Source organism: Ornithorhynchus anatinus, chromosome 19, assembly GCF_004115215.2.
Source record: "Ornithorhynchus anatinus isolate Pmale09 chromosome 19, mOrnAna1.pri.v4, whole genome shotgun sequence".
Classification (NCBI taxonomy): Eukaryota; Metazoa; Chordata; class Mammalia; order Monotremata; family Ornithorhynchidae; genus Ornithorhynchus; species Ornithorhynchus anatinus.
Genome location: NC_041746.1, coordinates 32916855 through 32933632, shown reverse-complemented (window position 1 = coordinate 32933632; position 16778 = coordinate 32916855).

Below are 16778 nucleotides of genomic sequence, written 5' to 3'. Positions count from 1 at the left end.
AGTGAGGTTTGTATGTGTGGCTGGAAAGGCCAGTGAGCATTCCACAGTCCTGATGGCATTGTGCATGTGAAAAGACTGTCCCTCGTTGTGGTGTCATTGCATTGAGAACACAGAATATGCAGTCCATCGCTGAACTATGTATTCATTATGTATCCTCTAGATTATAAACACATGGTGGGCAGGGAATGTGTCTGTTTACTATTACATTGTACTCTCCCAAGGGCTTAGTACAGTGCTGTGCACTCAGTAAGTCCTCAATTGTAAGCATTGGTTGAATGCTTACAAAATTCCATGTCTGAATTTATACTGTCTTCCACATATTTGGGCTGGGTCCTAAGTCTCGTGCATATATTAGAGGAGGCTTTTTTGCACTTAATTACTGCTAAGAGAAGAAATATTTTTACTGCTGTTTTCTCTTTTGTTTACATGAGTTGAATGTTATAAGAAAATTTGAGTTCAGGCTAAAGCATAAAACAGCTAAATTTGATTCCCTGTTTCTCTTTCCTTTAAAGGTGTAGGTACTTAAAATATGTAAAACAGTTTTGAATGTTTTGTAAAACATCTGTTTCTCAAGCAGTAAAATCTAATGCATTCAATCTGCATTACCATTATCTACTTTCAATTTTTGTTATGTCTCAATTATGGAATGTCATTTACAATATGGATTTTAATGAAAAGTATGGAATTTTGAGGTCATTCCAGAATATTATTTATTTCCATTTCCATATCTATATATGTATGCAGCCTTATACGATAATAGAAGCAGTGAGGCCTAGTGGAAAGAGCACAGGTCTGTGAGTCTGAGGACCTGGGGTCTAATCTAGACTCTACCACTCGTCTCTCTGTGTGACCTTGGGCAAATCACAACTTCTCTGTGCCTCAGTTTATTTGTAAAATGGGGATTGAATCCTCCTCCCTGGACTTAGTACAGTATCTCCCACATAGTAAAGCCTTAACAAATATCAATATAACCAAAATTCAAAATAATCAGATTAGAAAACAGTCTCTATCTCCCAGGGGATTCTTCATTTCCTGACCATCGTCTTCAATTGCTTGCTCTCCAGTGGCTTTTTCACCACTGCTTTCAAACATGCTTATAACTCCCCTATCCTAAAAAGACCTTCCCCTGATTCCATGGCTCCTTCCAGTTATCACCCCATCTCCGACCTACCATTCCTCTCTAAACCCTTTGACGAAGTTGTTAACATCCACTGTCTCCAATTCCTCTCCTCCAATTCTCCCCTTGACCCCCCTCCAATCTGGCTTCCATCTACTGCACTCTGAAGAAGCCATCCACTCAGAGGTCACAAATGATCTCCTTCTTGTCAAATCCAGTGGCCTCTATTCCATCCTAATTCTCCTCAACCTCTCATTTGTCTTTGACAGTAGACCACCCTGTTTTCTCCTGGAAAAGTTACCCAACCTTGGTTTCACCGACACTGTCCTCTCTTGGTTCTCTTCTGTCTTTCTGCTGCTCATTCTTAATGAATTTTGCAGGCTCCTCCTCTGCCTCCCAGCCCCTAACGTGGGTGTCCCTTAAAGTTCAGTTCAGGGTCTACTTCAATTCTCCATCTACACCAAACTCCACTGGAGTACTTATTTGCTCCCTAGGGTTCAACTACCACCTCTATGCAGATGATTTCCAAATCAACATCTCCAGTCTCGATCTTTCTCTCTCTGTAGTCTCACACTTCCTCCTGTTTTCAGGACATCTCTACAGGGATGTCCCACCCGTTTATATAAACACTCATGTCCTCAGGCAAACACTGTTTCAGGGCTATTGGACTGACTGCGTGTGTGTGAGTGAAGCTGCCATGGGAGGAAGGTGGTGGTGTTAGAACCTTGCAGAAGTTGTCACTCTTCCAGTGGTTTCCCAAATAACTTTGTCAGTGCTTGGGAAATTTAACTGGAACAACCCAAAACTTGAACCACTGGAAGCTTTCATCAGAACTGTGGAATGTTAAAAATGTGGTCCAGGCATATCATACTATCCCAAGTGCTTAGAAGGGCAAGGAATCAATAAATATGATTGATTGATCAACTGTCCCCAGTGCTCAGTTGGGCCCCTGCACATCTGCAGAGCTGAGTAAATATTTTTGATTGAATGAGGACAAGAGTGAAGAGGAAAAGGCAGGATTTTTAATTTCAGAAATGAGTTGGGAGCACCTTAATTTAACATAGGCATTCTTCAGCAATCGATTAAAAGCTTGGGAGGCTAGAATTATGTCCTTATCCCTTGATTGTACTTTTAGTGTTCTAAACACAGCAGGCGCAACAGTTCAGTGCTCTGCCCATAATAGCTGCTTAGTACATTGCTCAGCACACTGATACCTAACAAATTTATTTGTATTGATGTCCGTCTCCCCCACTGTAGACTGTAAGCTTGTTGTGGGCAGGGGATATGACTATTGCTGTACAATGCTCTGTACAGTGTCCCTCACACAGCAAGATCTCAATGAATATTATTGAATGAATGAAATAGTAAAAATTGAATGATATTCTTAGTTGTTCAGAGCCTCTTGGGTCTGCTTTGTAGAACCAACATCATTGAGAAATAGAGCTCTCTTTTCTCCCTCTCCTCCCATCCTTCCCCACTGTCAGATTCAACCTAAACGTGGCAAGACTGGGACCTTTTTTTTTTTTTTTTTTAGGAAAAAAGCATTGACGAAGGTATTAGGCAAATTAACTGGAGTTTTTCAAAGTTATCATGTTCAGATATGAATTCTAAATGAACATAACCGAATGTTAGTTTTAATCAACGTGATTCATCATTTCCATTGAGACTGAAGATTGGTTTTAAAATTAGTACCACACTGCATCATCTTTTGAGTCTCATCTGAAATCAGAAAGGATCAAGATGAGTATAATTTCTGAGACAGATTAAAATTTACTTGTTTCATTAAAGTTGAGGTTTCTGCTGTGATCCTTCTGAACAAATCCACATGCATTGGTTAAGTTTAGATTCCCCACAAGATGCAGTAAAGTGTAATTGCTTCCCTATGACCAGTAGGAATTTATACTGCCATGCTTCAGATGTTTGTAAAAGAAACTTTTGAAATATAGTACAGAAAGGTCTGTACAAACAAAACTAAACAAACTCAAAAGGAATTGATTAAAAGCTCCCTGAGGGAAGGAACTCTGTCTTTTAAGTCTATTGTACTCTCCCAGGGGTCTATTACTGAGCTAGAATACAGTAGGAACACACCGATAAAAACTATTGAATGAATGAATAAAATTGGATTGTCAAAATTATGTAAATACACTTGAGAAGATTGGATACTTTATATTAAAATAGCACAGTCAAAATGTATTTCTGAGCTATCTCTGTAAATTCTTGCAAGAAATGACCATTCACCTCTCCTTAAAATGTCAGCAGCTGGCTATAAACCTTTGCAATTCACTTTTCCTGCATAGAAATAATTCTTTGTCCTAAAGCAAATAAGAGAAAGAGGTGATATGATCTAGTGTTAATTGAAAAGTGAAATTTGCCACAAGTGAACTGGGTATGGCTTTTATTGTCCCTAAGGAATTCAGCATCTAGCCACTTATTTTGATCAGTCAAATGGACTGGGCCAATCTGTGCATAGGCAGTAGAATGTGCCATCTAAAATTAGTTCAGAAAACACCCCATAAATAAATCACAAATTCTTGTGAATAGACTTCCAAAGTACTAAAATGTTACTTTGCTTCAATCAATCATATTTACTGAGTACTGCACTAAGTGCTTGGGGGACAGTACAACATAACTGACTTGACAGGTCCCCTGCCCACAACAAGCTTGAAGTGAAGAGGGGGAGACAGACATTAACATAAATAAATTAGATGTCCGTAAGTGCTGTGGGACTGAGAGAGGGTGATTAAAGGGTGCAAATCCGAGTGCAAGGGTGATGCAATGTGGAAAGAGGAAATGAGGGCTTAATTGGGGAAGGCTTTAAGGTGGGGAGAGTAATAATCTGTCAGATATGAAGAGGGTGGGCATTCCAGGACAGAATCAGGACATGGGCAGGGGGTCAGTGACTAGATAGAGGTACAGTAAGTAGGTTGACATTAGAGGAGTGAAGTGTCTGGGCTGGATTATAGTAGGAAATCATGGAGGTAAAATAGGCCAATCTGGCAGGAACATCCCTGGACTGCTTCAGAAATCTATGATTGTCAAGTCAGTGAAGTGACACAGACCAAATTTTTCCAAATAATTCAGGAAGAAACCCAACCAGATTTTGCCTGAATCACCCAGATTCATTCCTTCATTCAGTAGTATTTATTGAGTGCTTATTATGTGCAGAGCACTGTACTAAGTGCTTGGAATGTACAATTTGGCAACAGATAGAGACAATCCCTGCCTAATGATGGGTTCACAGTCTAAATGGGATAGACAGACAGCAAAGCAAAACAGAACACAACAAAACAAGACATCATCAAGATAAATAGAATCAAGGAGATATATACCTCATTAACAAAATAAATAGGGTAATAAATAATATATACAAATGAGCACAGTGCTGAGGGGAGGGGAAGGAGGAAGAGCAGAGGGTGGGGGGGGAGGGGAAGCAGAGAGAAAAGGGGGGCCTCAGAGTTGGGAAGACCTCCTGGAGGAGGTGAGTTCTCAGTAAACCCGTATATTATTTGTTCTGAAATTGTTCAGATTGGCTCTCTCAATTGCCCAAATCCCAAGACAACTTCCTCCTAGGAAGAGCTTCCAGAAGGACCAATTTAGATCTTCATCAAAATGAGGCAGGACAGAGTGTAACATCCCTAGTTTAATGGGCAAATCAAAATATGTTCAAGGGTCCCATTTTCAGGAGTGTAAATTTGTGTATGATTGGTGGATTTTCATTTCACCTTAGAACAACCAATGAAGCTCCTTGTGGGCTGGGCACATATCAGTTATTCTATGCTTAATAATAATAGTGATGATATTTGTTAAGCACTTAATATGTGCAAAGCACTGTACTAAGCGCTGGAGTGCATACGAGCAAATTGAGTTGGACACGGTCCCTGGCCATGTGAAGCTTACACTCTCAATACCCATTTTAGAGATGAGGTAACTGAGGCACAGATAAGTGAAGTGGCTTGCCCAAGGTTAAACAACAGACTAATATTTACTAAGTTCCTAGAGTGGGCAGACTAATCAGTCAGTTCAGAGCACTGTACTAAGTGCTTGGAAAAGTACAATAGAAGTATATACAAAGTCCCTGCTCCAGAGACATTTACCATCTAGAGGCGGAGACCATAGAATGACTTTCAGATAGGAGGAAAATGGAAAGATGGATAGGATAGGTGAATCAGCAAGTGCTTAAATCTTAAAGTGAGAGGATGGGAATGGTTGAGTGCTGAGGTAATTATGGGAGGATAGGACCTGGAGAGAAGACAGTTAATCAGGGAAGGCGTCCTGGAGGGGGAGGGCTGGGTTCTAGTGGAGTTATAGTCAGGTTCTTCTATATTCTCCATTAGCTGCTTTACTCATACACAGGAGTCAGAAGAACCTTCAATGGGACTTTATTTTTTATTTTGGTTATGTAGAAAGAAACCCTTAGTATTATGTGGTAGCAGCTTTTCTTGGCTGAATGAGGATTTATTTTCCCTAATAAGAAATCTTGTTTAATAGAGTAAAAACAAATGAAAACATGCTTAATTGGCTGGCTTTTCCCAACTATTATGTGCATTTATTTAGGTGCTCAAAACTAATTTCTTCCTCAGCAGGTGAAGTTCAGATGGAAATATTCATGCTGACCGCTGCCTTATGTTTTGTTTTTTTAGATGGTTTGAGAGTCTTTCATTTAAGTTCACAAGTCTAATTTTCTCCCTATATGGGGTGCCCAGTTTTGTCAAAACCTTCACTGTTCATACAATTTACCTTGCAGGTCTTCGTCCTCAGCTTGGTGAAGGAGGTGGCTGTATCAGATTTACCCTAAACTATCTGGTTCCTATTAGGAGATGCTAGGGAAAAAAACACCCATCATTTCTTCTTTTATTCTTCTATTTTCATGTCAGATGTCAATCCATAACTAAATTAGAAGCAGCAGATAGGTAGCAATAATAATAATTTTGGTATTTAAGCACTTACTATGTGCCAAGGACTGTACTAAGCCCTGGGGTGGATACTAGTAAATCGGGTTGGTCACAGTTCCTGTCCCAAGTGGGGCTCACAGTCTCAATCGCCATTTTATAGATGTAGCTGAGGCACAGAGACGTGAAGTGACTTGTTCAAGGTCACAGTAGAAAAGTGGTGGAACTGGGACTAGAATTTATGTCCTTTTGACCTCCAATTTTCTTTACCACTGAGCCTTAGCATCCTTGATGTGAAGAGCTTCTGATTTAGGATTTAGACAGGTGCCTCCAAACTATCTCCTGCAACAGCCAGGATGGCACTGGCAGTGTCATTAAAGCATTGTGCAGAATTCAGAAAGGTATTTTCCAACCTTCTCTAAACTTTGATCTATTCCCAGTTGCGAAGGCCTTCAAACTGTAATTGAATATTCATGTTGACATTTGACATGATTTCCCTAGGATGATTGGCTGATGGGTCAGTCTGGGACTCATAACTTGGGTTTGTAGTCCAAGACTTGAAGCTGACTTTTTTTTGGGAAGTTATACATCTCCCTTCATCTCTGTTTCTCTGGGATTTGGGAAGAACTTGCTATCTACCTTACTTAGAAGGGGCTGTTCAGGACTAATGGAATAGTATATGTAAAAAAGTTAAGCTTCTTGGAAAAAAAAACATTATATGGCATTGAGTGCTCCATCTGTTCTGACTCTGCCTCATTGTTAGGTGGTAGCGTGACCTAGTAGAAAGTCACCTCCAAACTCTGAGGTCCTGAATGACGGTTGGCCCACACTGAGAGCCATTCGCCGAGTACTGGAGCCATGGATGGAGAAATCCAGGATCCAATCTGAGCACCAGTTAATAATAATAACTGTGGTATTTGCTAAGTGCCTACTATGTGCCAGGCACTGTACTAAGCGCTGGGGTAGATGCAAGCAAATTGGGTTGGACACAGTTCCTTTCCCGCATAGGGCTCTCTCTCAATCCCCATTTAACAGTTGAGGTAACTGAGGCCCAGAGAAGTGCAGTGACTTGCCCAAGATCACAAAGCAGACAAGTAGCAGAGCTGGGGTTTAGAACTCATGTCCTTCTGACTCTCAGACCCTTGTTTTATCCACTAAGCCATGCTGCTACCCCACACAGGTAATTACTCAGTCACATGAGGTGCTATTCCCAGGGGAGAATAGCAGAAAGACCTGCAGTGGATAGCCTAGATAATCTCCTGTGCTGGTTGAATGAGGTGGTAGTTTCTGGATCTGATAAATGAGATAATGCTTCAAATCTGATTTCAGTGTGAATAGTATCAAGTATCAGTAGACTAATACTCAGGATTTTCTTGGCTCTTTTCTGGTAAACATTACAAATAAAAGCAATAGGCCTTTTCCCTCCAGCAGATACTGTGGGTGTGGCCAAGTATTCCAAATTTCTTCTTCAGGATAATAATCTGTTATTCTCTTTTCTAATTCCATTTAGTAGTAGTAGTCATTGTCAGAGTGCTTACTGAGTGCCAACTAAGCTTTTGAAGCTAAGGTAAGAAAATGAAGTACAGTATGAAAAAAAAAATCAGCTCTAAAGTAGAAAGATCATGGGATTTTGAATGGGGAGATGCAGGCTCTAAAAGAAGGATTCTTGTTAAGCTCTTACTGTGTGCCAAACACTTTTCCTAAACACTGGGATAGATACAAGTTAATCGGGTTGGATACAGTCCCTGTCACACATTGGCTCACAGTCTAAGTAGAAGGGAGTAGGATTTAATTCCCATTTTACAGATAAGGTAACTGAAGCAAAGAGAAGTAAAGTGACTTTCCAATGTCACACTGCAGACAAGTGGCGGATCGGGATTAGAACCCGGGCCCATGCTCTTTCTATTAATCGACACTGCTTCTAATTCCATCTAGTTCCACTTTGCTACAAGCCTGCTCTGTGATCTAGGACAAGTTACTAGGCCTAAATTTTCCCCTCTGGGAAATGGGAGTAAAATACATGCTCTTCCTTCATCTTGGAACAGGGTCTGAACCAATCTGTCTTGAATCTGCTCTAGTGCTTGGCACATAATAAGCACTTCATAAGTGAATAAAGTGTGCAAATTTCCTGCAGCTCTAATGTTTTGGCTGATCTACAAAGATCTGACAGTAGCTGCAAGATTCCATTTCAATCCTCACTAATTGGTGGCAGAAATTTCTTGGGAAGGTGTTTGGCTTTAAAGATCAATCTTTAGAAAAACGTCTCTTTCATGGGGTTTTGGGCACTGATGTCCAGGGAAGAGAACTGCTGGGTGTCAGACAGGTTAGGATTCTTCTTTGCTAAAAAGAGGACTTAAGGCAATATTTTAGCATTTTATCTGCTTCTCCACAAAGATAATCACATCTTTTATTGCTTTCCCTTCTGGAAACTGCTAAAATGCAAGCCAGAAAAGGATTTTCATAATAATGATGGTTTTTATCCAGCCCTCAATTTGGTGCCAAACACTGTGGTAGATTCAAGAGAACATGATCCCAGTGGTCAGGGAATGTGTCTACCACAGAAGAACAGTCACCGAGTGGATAGAGCACAGGCCTGGGAGTCAGAAAGACCTAAGTTCTAACCCCAGTTCCACAGCTTTTCTGCTGTGCCTGACCTTGGGCAAATCACTTCACTTCTCTGTGCCTCAGTTACTTCACCTGTGAAATGGGCATTAAGACTTGGAACCCCATTTGGAACATGGACTGTGTCCAATCTGATTAACTTTTATTTACCCCAGCGTTTGGTACAGTGTCTGGCACATAGTAAATGCTTAACAAATATGAAAAACAAACTCTAGCATACTGTTCCTAGTTCAGTGCTTTGTACACAGTAAGTGCTCAATGCATACTAATATTGATTGATTGATAGGAGATGTAATCTTTTGAAGGAGATGTAATTTCCTGAAGGGCTTTGAAGATGGGGAGAGAGGGTTGTTCTGACAGATGTCACTGGCAAGGAGTTCCAGTCTGAAAGGAGGGAATGAACAAGAGGTTGATGGTGAAAATAACAAGAATGAGGGACAGTGAATATGTTGGCTTGAGAAGAGCAAACTCTGTGAGATAAAGGGTAGTGGGACAGGAGTAAGGAAAAATGGAGAAGAAAGCTGATTGAATACCTTGAAGTCTATGGTCAGGAATTTCTGCTCGATGTAAAGAAGATTGGGAAGCCATCGGATGCTTTTATAGGTTGGGGAATCAGGTGCAAGACTATGTCTTAGAAAAATAGCCTGGGCAGTAGTGAAGTATGGACCAGAGAGGGGAGTGCCTGGAGGCACAGTGGTGAGGTGGGTACACTAGTGATACTCTCTCATGCCTGCCTGTTGTGTTCCTGGAGGGGCACAGAGTACCATGAGCCAGTAGGTGGGCAAGTTGGTGCACACACCAGGAGGGATACAAACGCAAAGGTTTTCCCTTTGTAGGGCCCATTTCAATCAATCAGTCATATATATTGAGCACTTACTTTGTGCAGAACACTGTACTAAGCACTTGGGAGAGTACAATATAACAATAAATGGACACATTCCCTGCCCACAATGAGCTTACAGTCTAGAGGATGAGCTTACATATAGCCCAAGTGACCACAGCACTGTGCCGATACTATGCAGTAGTGCCATGAGCCAACAGATAGTTGCCTTGGTAGCTACTAAGTTCCTCATTGGCCACCTACTTTTCAGCATCCATACTGATCTGAGCCTGTCTACCTCACCCAGATGTTCAAAGTTGTCTTTTGGTCTGAAACGATCGGCATGGGATGGCTCAGCTGAAGAAGACCCTCCTTTCCCTGCAGAAGTGAACCTAGAATCCAGGATTTCAGTGTCCCGGAGCTGTGCTCTTTGCCCTAGATCTACTGTGGGGTTTGTCTGGGTCATATGTTCATTTGATGCTGATATTGTCATTGAACATTCTCACAAATGGGGAGGGGTAAACCAGAAACAATGCTGCTTACACATAGGGGGTTTCCTAATGATGTCTAGCAGAGTTTGCAGGAGAGAGATAGAGATGTTAGCTATGGCTAGAGACTTTTGCCTATGTGAACAAATGAACATCCCTGAAGAAGCAATAGTCACACTTTTTCCAATTTCAGGAATGCATTTAGGCTCACAACTACTAATTAAATAAGGCATTCTTGCTAAATAAAATACACTCTAGATGGAGCCTGTAACAAGCTTCAGAAATCTCTCCTCTTATTCAAACCTCTGCCTTAGAAACTTAAAATGAAATTTAGTAGCAATCAAAAGTCTTTATTTATGTCTAACTATATGAATATATTAGCATCTTTGTATCTAAATTCCTCATTTCTTTCTCACCCAGCTCCAATGCAGCTGTCTCCAAGGCAGGGAAACCTGGTTTTAACTCCCAGTGCCAGGTTTCCCATTAGTAATAATAATGATATTATAATAATAGCAATAATCAAATAGTATTTGATGAGTCCACTATGTATCAGGCACTATACTAAGATAATCAAGTTGGATACTATACTCTCCCAAGTGCTTATTACAGTGCTCTGCACACAGTAGGTGCTCAGTGTATATGATTGACTGACACAGTCCCTAACCTAAAGGGAGCTCAGTCTAAGTGGGAGGAAGATCAGATATTTAGCCCACATTTTACAGATGAGGAAACTGAGGCACAGAAGATTTAAATGATCTGCCCATGGTTACACAGCAACCAAGTGGCAGAGCGGAGATTAGAAACCATCTCCCTTATCTCCTAGCCCTGTGCTCTTTCCACTAGTTCACGTGGCTTCTCTAAAATGAAATATACACTAATATGTGTGTACACATACATATACACCTGCGCTTTTATAGATACATGCAATATGTTTGGATTGATATAATCAATTTCAATCATTCTTAAGCTTTAGGTCACAAATACACCCACATCATTAAAATATGAGTTATGGAATGAAATCACCTATCAGGGTGTTTTATGCTCAATTATGAAATATTATAGATGACTAGCTCCAGCAACTGAAGGCACTAAACTAAGGACCCAGATTCAACCTAACAGATATTGGGAAAAGCTGATGGCACGTTCCTGTGCTCTGATTTTGATTTGAGTGCCTTGCTTAGGAGCAAATATCATCTTTGCTTTTAAGCATATCCAGGCCACGTTTCGAGAGCTAAATCAAAAAAGGAGAATTACTATAATTACCCCGATAATTTTGCATTAAGATCCCTCCTGCCTGAATAATCAGAGTAAGTGAGGGGTTATTTTCCTGTATTATTCAGTTAATTGTCTCCCACTTTGGGTACGCAGTGAAGATTTCCTCCGACTCAATAGCTTAAATTATGTTTTCTCAGGTCCCCTGCCCATTTTGGCTCATCATTTAAGAAGTGCTGTGCCCAAGGACACTGAAATATTATGGACTGAGAACCCTACTGGATCTTGCCTAACAGAAAAGCACAGTGAGGTCAACTTCCATATAGAGCCCAGAACAGAGCTTGATAGTCCTTTTTTATTTTACTTTTTCCCCCATGGTGTTTATTCTTACTATGTGTCAAACACTGTTCTAAGCACTGGGATAGATACAAATTTCATCAGGTTAGACGCAATCCCTTTGTACATGAGACTCATACTCTCACACTCAAACAATCCCCAAATTACCAATGAATTAGTTACTATGAGGAAATTGAAATATAGAGAAGTTAAGTGACTGACCCAAGATCACACACGGCAGGCAATTGGCAGAGCCAGGATTCAAACCCAGGTCTTCTGACTCCTAGGCCTGTGCTCTTTCCACTAGGCTGGCAGGATTTTAACATGGACAAGTTCCACGTAGTCTTTGCAATGGGAGGAAAAGGCATTCTGCCAAATTGGCAAAGGTCCCAACCCCAATATTAAATCCAGGATTTGTTGGTCTTAGGCACCATTTTATATTCTGTTGATGCCGCCCCATCCTAGTCCAAACAGTGAGGCAGAAAAGGGGTTGACACTTCTGCTACTTGCACATACCCAGACCTGGTAGATGTTCTGCAATAGATGGGAGGAGGAAAAGCTATTGAATTTCCTTGCCAAACTAGTTTTAGGGAGGGTGACTCATTCACATTAGTAAAGTCTCTTCTGAGCCAATATCGCAGACCAGCTTGTTGTATGCCCGCACTTACTTAGTGTCTGTCACGTAACGTGACATCAGGGAGCCTTCCGAAAGGCGAAGTAATCAGAAATAAAATGATGCCGGCTCATAAAGCTGGATCCAGATCCCACTGAGCAGCACAAACTCAGGTTCCAAGTCCATTTCAACTAAAACGCCCAGAGCCCTGTTCTCGGCCAGCAGAGAACAACCCTCTGAGGGATGTTGCACACACTCTGACTCCACACACTTCTGAATAGTTTTGGAGCTGCACATGGGCCTCAGCAGAATCCCATCCTGGCCCTGGCCCTCAGTGCCAGGAGGCTGGTCCAACCTTTGATGCCAACCCAGGAGATGCCTCTCGAGTTCAGCGAGAGTTTAGTCAGAATATTTGTTTTAGTTAGTTAAGCAGATATTTATTCATCCCCCATTTCTACCCTACAGCACTTATGTACATAACTGTAATTTATATTAATGTCTGTCTCTCCATCTCTAGACTGTAAGCTCATTTTGGATAGGGAATGTGTGTGTTTATTGTTATATTGTACTCTCTCAAGCACTTAGTACAATGCTCTGCACACAGAAGACACTCAATAAATGCAATTGTCCGACTAAAGCACAGGAGTGAGAGTCCTGGGTTCCAGTCCTGGCTCTGCCCTGGCCTTCTGTGTGACTTCTTGGCAAATCACTTAGCTCTCTGATGAGTTTCCTCATTTGTGAAATGGAGCCAAAATTCTGTTGATTGCAGCCAGAATCCTGTCTCTGCCTCAGGTCCCCTCTTGCTCTATCTGCCACTCATCTTACTGGGTCTGGTGGATGGTCACCAGAAGCCCAGAGGCTCCATGCAAGGCTGACCAAAACTGGCCTGCCAGTATCTCCCATGCTAACCTTAGTACTTGAAGAGGAGGTGGCTGACCTAGAGGGTGGGTGTGGCTGAAAAGAACAATATATAACTATTACCTCCATATGCGCTCCACTATGCAAGCATGCCATGTGCAGCTATAGTCAATCATATTTATTGAGGGCTTACTGTGTGCAGAGCACTGTACTGTAGTGGATAGAGCAAGGACCTCAGAGTCAGCAGGTCATGGGTTCTAATCCCAGCTCGGCCACTTGACTGCTGTGTGACCTTGGGCAAGTCACTTCACTTCTTTGGGCCTCAGCTGCCTCATCTGTAAAATGGGAATTGAGACTGAGCCTGTGTCCAACCCTTTTGCTTGTATCCACCCCGCGTGGCTCAGTGGAAAGAGCACGGGCTTTGGAGTCAGGGCTCATGAGTTCGAATCCCAGCTCTGCCACTTGTCGGCTGTGTGACTGTGGGCAAGTCACTTAACTTCTCTGGGCCTCAGTTCCCTCATCTGTAAAATGGGGATGAAGACTGTGAGCCCCATGTGGGACAACCTGATTCCCCTATGTCTGCCCCAGCGCTTAGAACAGTGCTCGGCACATAGTAAGCGCTTAACAAATACCAACATTATTATTATTATTATTATTATTACAGTACCGGGCACACAGTACAGTACTTAACAATTACCACAATTATTATTATCATTACAATATAACAACAAAAACATACATTCCCTGCCCACCACGAACTTATAGTGTAGAGGGAGCTTGCCCCTGCCACACTCACATGCTTTCCTCCTTAATGCCTTTCTCTGTTTCCTCCCCAGCCTTGTGCTTTCAGGTGCTCCAAAAGTCTCTGCTTATAGGGAGCTCACCGATGATGCTTGGGCTAGGCAGTCACCTGCTCTGTCTCACCCCTGCTGTGCTCTGAGTGGACTTGAATCATAATTGCATATTCAGTATGTAAACTGGGAAGTTAAAAAAGAGAGGAGCAATTGTATGACTGAAATAAATCTAATAATAATAATTGTGTGTTCAGTGCTAACTATGTCTCAAGGTATGGAACTGTTCACTGCGATAGATGCAAGCTGATCAGGCAGGACACAGTCCCTGTACCACACGGGACTCGTAGTCTAAGAAGGAGGGAGAACAGGTATTGCATCCCTATTTTACAGATGAGGACACTGAGGCACAGAGAAATTAAGTGACTTGTTTAAGGTTATAGTTACTGAGCACTTACTTTGAGCAGTACATTGTACTAAGCCCTTGAGAGAGTACAGTAGGGTCAGTTGAAATGATCCCTGGCCTCAAGGAGTTTACAATCTAGTGGGATTGACAGCCTGTCTATACTCACTCATTTGGGACAGGACTGTGTGCAACCTGATTAGCTTGTAGCTACCCCAGCATTTAGAACAGTGCTTGACACATAATAAGTGCTTAACAAATACCATCATTACTATTTTCTTATAACCTTACCTGCCAGTACTTAATGCTGCTACTCAGGTTGGGTCTGTGTCCTTATTCCTCCTCTCACTAATGGTAAATAATTACATTACATATCTTCCCTTTTTGATTCTAATTTCCTTTAGGGCAGGGACTCTGTCTTTTAGCTTTAGTGTACTCAGCCAGTACAATGCTTACTACAGTGCTCAGGACAAAGTAAGCAGGGAAGCGGCGTGGCCTAGTATAAAGAGCACAGGCCGGGGAGTCAGAGGACCTGGATTCTAATCCTGGATCTGCCACTTGTCTGTTGTATGAATTTGGCAAGCCACTTAATTTCTCTGGGCCTCAGTTACCTCATCTGTAAAAATGGAGATTGAGACTATGAGCCCCATGTGGGGCATGGAATGTGTCCAACCTGACTAGCTTGTATCTACTCCAGTGCTTAGTACAATGCTCAGCACATATAAGTGCTTAACAAATACCAAAACTTAAGTGCTCAGTAAACATCATTGGTTGACTGCACCTCCATTGGTTCAATAAGGCCAAGTGGAAAGAGCATGGGTCTGGGGATCAGAGGACCTGAGTCCTAATCCCAGCTCCACCTCTTGTCTGCTAAATGACCTGGGGCAAATCACTTTACTTCTTTGTACCCTCATCTGCAAAATGGGGATTCAGTGCCTGTTCTCTCTATTTAGACTATGATCCCATGTGTGACCTGTTATCTTGTATTTACCTCGCTCCCCCACCACCCGCTTAGTACAGTGCTTCGCATATAGGAAGCTCTCAACCAATATCACAGTTATTATTATTATGAGGTCAGGAGCCATCATTTTTCTTTGTAAAAGGGCTATGACCTCCCAGCTCCTTTTGAGAGATGCTGCCTGAATAAGCTGTTCCCCAGCTCCATTCTCCAGTTGAAATAACCCACAGATCACACCACTTACTTTTCCTTTTTAACCTCAGCCTATTTTGTGAAAGTATGGAGAATTGCACCTTATAATGAAGCTTGCACCTCCCATGTCCCCTCTCCTGCTCCCACCCCCACTGCCCACCGGCTTTCTCCTTCAGCCCTTTCTTTAGTTATCTGTCAGTTTATGAAATGCCTATCCAGCAAACCCTATTCTCGATCTGTTAAACTTCAGGTAGGTGCTAATTACATCTTTTGAGAAGTGACTGAATAATGACAGATATCCTAATTCCTACTGTAGCCTGGGCAGGAGCCAACTGCCTGCTAAAGAGTTTAAGGAGTGGGAATGGGTTTCCTACTGGAAGTGTAAGTCCCACCGTTGTTCAGAACATTCCTGTACTCCAATTCTGAGGAAGGAATTACTGTGCCAGAGAATCAGGTGTCCTTTGGGTGATTCAATTAATAGGATTTACTGAGCCCCTTCTGTATGCAAGGAAAGTGGGCCTTGACAGAGTTTGACAGAGTACAATTGGAGGTAAGACACATGATCCCTGGTCTCAAGGAGCCTCCAGTCTAATCACACTCCAGCCCATGCTGTTAGGCACACAAAAAAAATACATGGAACAGGCTTTCATTCTTTGCTATGGAACTAGAAAAATCTAAGTATTTCTTAGGCAAGCTGTTTGAAATCCTAGCTACAACCTACCTATTTATAATGGTTGTTTGGTCCATTGCCTTAATAGTTTTGTTTGCCTATTTTTTTTATAATGGTATTTGTTAAGCGCTCACTATGTGCCAAGCACTGCTTTAAGTGCTGATCACTCCTTTAAGTGCTGAGCATTGTTTGATTCACATTGCATACACATATATATCTGCATTGATGAAAGGTATCTTCAGTACAAATGGAGCATTTTAAAAGATGACTTTAGGTAAAGAATAATCTAAAATAATAGGGAATTAATAACCCCCAAACCAAATCCTGCTTTCTAGAACTCATGAGGGATTTCTCTTCCTACACATCTGGATTAATTTCAGAAGGGATTCTGGCTCCTGAGCTATGTCAGTGGGGTCATATTGTTAGACTTGAGTGGGCAGAATTTCCAGAAAAACAAAGATAGCTCTAAACAGCTGGTTGATTGTTGATTGCTGCTGACCAGTATTAGGGAAGAAATGTTGTTCCTAATCAGAACAGACATCAGAATATTTCTTATGCAAATGATGACTTCCCACTAGCACTTCCAAAATCATTCTAATTCAGTGAATGAGTCTCAGAGATTGTATGGGGTTGCTAGGTAACACCCATCCCTCAGAATGGGTGGGATGAGGGTTGCTAGGTAACACCCATCCCTCATTATGGGTGGGAAGCTAGCGCTCTCTCACAGCATGGCATCTTTTTAAAATGATGGATATTTAATTGGGGGAGATGTATGAATTAAATAAACATTTTGAACAACTGATGATCAA